Here is a 4033-nt window from a genome sequence, read left to right as displayed (position 1 = left end):
TGGATTTGATATTTATTATTTATTTTTTTTAATTGTATTAATTAATTTAATGTATTAATTGTAATACATTATAAATATTTTTTCTTTATTGCAGTTTCTTTATTAAATGTAATTTAATAATATTTGTAACCATTATAAATTAATTGCTTTATTGATTTAATTAATTTTATTTAATAGCATTTATTTATTCAATTCTTTTCATATTCAATTTTAAAAACATTTTTTCTTTATTACATGGCATTTTTAATTATTATTAATTAAGTCATTTATTTATCGATTTATTTTATTAAATAAATTAAATTAATTATATATAAATTATAATTGTATAAATAATAAATAAACATAATATGGAATAAATAATATCATATGTATATTATTACAATATATAATATATAACATATAAAATATAAAATGTAATATATAATATATAGTATACATTTTATTATAAAAACATATTATATATAATATAAAAATACAACATAAATTATATAATATAAAATAATATATAATAATATATAATATAAAGTAATATGTAAGAAATGTCCTATTTACTATGGAATTAAATAATTTTAATCGATAATATTTTAATAAATAAAATTAGAAAATATATGACATATATTATGTGGTGTAATATTTAATATATAATACAAAACATGTAATATATAATATACAATATGCAATATACAATATATAATGTGCAAGATATAATATAGCATATTATATATACAATATATAATGTATAATATGTAATTTATAATAAACAATGAACAATATACAATATATAATAAATTATATATATGTATATAATAACTTATAATGTATTTTACATTATATATTATGCCTAACACATAATATATAATATATAAAATAAATAATATATAAAATATATTACATCTAACACACAAACGCTATATAGTAATACTTTGGTATATATAATATATGCATATTATGAGATCAATAATGATCTATATTGAATATTCTCTATAATATATAATATCTAGAACATTGCACGTGTCGCATTATTTATGCACAATGAATTTTACAATATTATACAAATAACAAGCGAGTATAAAAGCGAACCTTACACGCATAGACGTTTCGTTAAATGAAGAAATGCGCATAGACGCATTTCATTAATACGCGCATAGACGTATTAATACGCGCATAGACGTTTGGTTAAATGAAGAAATGCTTTCGCCTGCTGATGATTCCTGAATTTCCCTTCTCCTCTCCGTCCCAGCGGCGTGCCCGCGTCGCCCGGTGTCCAGGCGCAGCCGATCCTCCCCAGGCCGCTGCCGCAGAGAAATGCAAAAAAGGAATGGTTGGAGGCGCAGAACGTGGGCTCACTGACTTCATTAGCCGCGGCTGTAATTAGAATGCTAAACCCCAGTATGCAAATGAACCAAACTCATTAAAATGTGAAAATCCATCACCCACTGTTCATTTCTGGGGCTTTGTCCGCCCAAGTTGTACCTGAAGGGCCCAAGGAATGGAAACAAAAGTGATTTGGGAGCAGAAAATGTGGGGACAATGACTTCATTAGCCGCGGCTGTAATTAGAACGTTAACCCCAATATGCGAATGAACCAAACTTACAAAAATGTGAACACCCAGGGCCCGTTTTTGGGTGTAGCCCCTTGAGGCAGACTTTTCCTGCCCGGAATGCACCGGCAGGCGTTTCTCGGGAGGTGAATCTTTTCCATTTTTTACTTTTCCTCGCTAAATTCGGATTCTGCGCCCAGGCAGCGCCGAAAGCTCCGCGGCCTCTGGCGCCGTCTGGCGGCAGCGGCGGGTACTGCAGGGCACGGCAGCCACAGCGGCCCCGGGCCAGGGGGACACGGGGACAGGGGGACAGGGGGACAGGGGGACAGGGGGACACGGGGACAGAGGGACACGGGGACAGGGGGACAGGGGGACAGGGGGACAGGGGGACACGGGGACAGGGGGACAGGGGGACAGGGGGACAGAGGGACAGAGGGACACGGGGACAGGGGGACAGAGGGACACGGGGACAGGGGGACAGAGGGACAGAGGGACAGGGGGACAGGGGGACACGGGGACAGAGGGACAGAGGGACAGGGGGACAGGGGGACACGGGGACAGGGGGACAGAGGGACACGGGGACAGGGGGACACGGGGACAGGGGGACAGAGGGACAGAGGGACACGGGGACAGGGGGACAGAGGGACACGGGGACAGGGGGACAGAGGGACAGAGGGACAGGGGGACAGGGGGACACGGGGACAGAGGGACAGAGGGACAGGGGGACAGGGGGACACGGGGACAGGGGGACAGAGGGACACGGGGACAGGGGGACACGGGGACAGAGGGACAGAGGGACAGAGGGACACGGGGACAGGGGGACAGAGGGACACGGGGACAGGGGGACAGGGGGACAGGGGGACAGGGGGACACGGGGACAGGGGGACAGGGGGACACGGGGACAGGGGGACAGGGGGACAGGGGGACAGGGGGACACGGGGACAGGGGGACAGAGGGACAGAGGGACAGAGGGACACGGGGACAGGGGGACACGGGGACAGGGGGACAGGGGGACAGGGGGACAGGGGGACACGGGGACAGGGGGACAGGGGGACAGGGGGACAGAGGGACAGGGGGACAGGGGGACACGGGGACAGGGGGACACGGGGACAGAGGGACACAGGGGGACACGGGGACAGGGGGACAGAGGGACAGGGGGACACAGGGACAGAGGGACAGGGGGACAGAGGGACACAGGGACACGGGGACAGGGGGACAGGGGGACAGGGGGACAAGGGGAGACGGGGACAGGGGGACAGAGGGACACAGGGGGACACGGGGACATAGGGACACAGGGGGACACAGGGACAGAGGGACAGGGGGACAGGCGGACAGGGGGACAGAGGGACACGGGGACAGGGGGACACGGGGACACGGGGACAGGGGGACAGAGGGGCTCTGTGCCCCCCCTGAGGGGACACGGGGACACTGGGGGACACTGGGGGACCCCGGGACACTGGGGGACACTGGGGGACACTGGGGGACCCCGGGACACTGGGGGACACTGGGGGACACCGGCACACTGGGGGACACTGGGGGACACTGGGGGACACTGGGGGACACTGGGGACACTGGGGACACTGGGGGACGCCATCGTCACCCCCAAATCCCGCGGTTCCCTCCCCGGCCCCGCCCCCACCCCTCTGACCCCGCCCACATCACCCGCGCCCCGCCCCGCGGCCGCGCACGGACAGCGCGCGTGCGCCAGCGCGAACTACGACTCCCGTGAAGCCTCGCGCGGTGGGCGGGGCGGCGGGGTGGTGCCGCGCGCTGATTGGACGATGGGGGGCGCTGCCGCGCGCTGATTGGACGCGGAGGGGCGGTACCGCGCGCTGATTGGCTGCGGCCGGGGTTTGAACGGGCGCGCGAAGGGCCCCGCCCTCTGGCGGGCGGCGGAGCAGCAGCGCAGCGTGAGCGGGGGAGGGGGCGCGGCCTGAGGGGAATTTGGGGGTCCCCAGGGGGAATTTGGGGGGCTGAGACCCCCTCAGGGAGCCGGGGAAGGCTGGAGAGCCCCGGCGACGAGGGGGAGAGGCAGGAGGCCGGTGGGGGGGAGTGGGGGGTGAAGGCCGCGGGAGGCCTGAGGGGGGGGTCTGGGCCTCTATGGGGGGCAAGGAGTGGGGCTGGGGACCCCCGGTGGGGCTGGGGGTGCCAGAAAGTGGGGCCGGGGGGCTGTGGGCCCTGGCTGGGGGGACTGGCGGTGCTCTGACCCCTTAAGGGGGCTGGGATGGGGGAGTGGGGGTTTGGGGGGGGGGAAGGGAATGGGGCTGGAGACCCTCAGTGGGGCTGGGGGTCCCTGGGGTGCCAGGAATTGGGGCTGGGGGAGCTGTGGAGCGCTGGGGGGGCAGAGAGGTGTGGCTGAGGGGGGCTCTGTGGGTTTGGGGGGTCTGGGGGATTTGGGGGCTCTGTGGGGTTTGGGGGGTCTGGGGGATTTGGGGGCTCTGTGGGTTTGGGGGTCTGGGGGATTTGGGGGTCCCACACCTCTCCTTGCCCCC

Source organism: Anomalospiza imberbis, chromosome 22 (assembly GCF_031753505.1).
Source record: "Anomalospiza imberbis isolate Cuckoo-Finch-1a 21T00152 chromosome 22, ASM3175350v1, whole genome shotgun sequence".
In the NCBI taxonomy this organism is placed as follows: domain Eukaryota; kingdom Metazoa; phylum Chordata; class Aves; order Passeriformes; family Viduidae; genus Anomalospiza; species Anomalospiza imberbis.
This window is presented reverse-complemented; position numbering follows the sequence as displayed.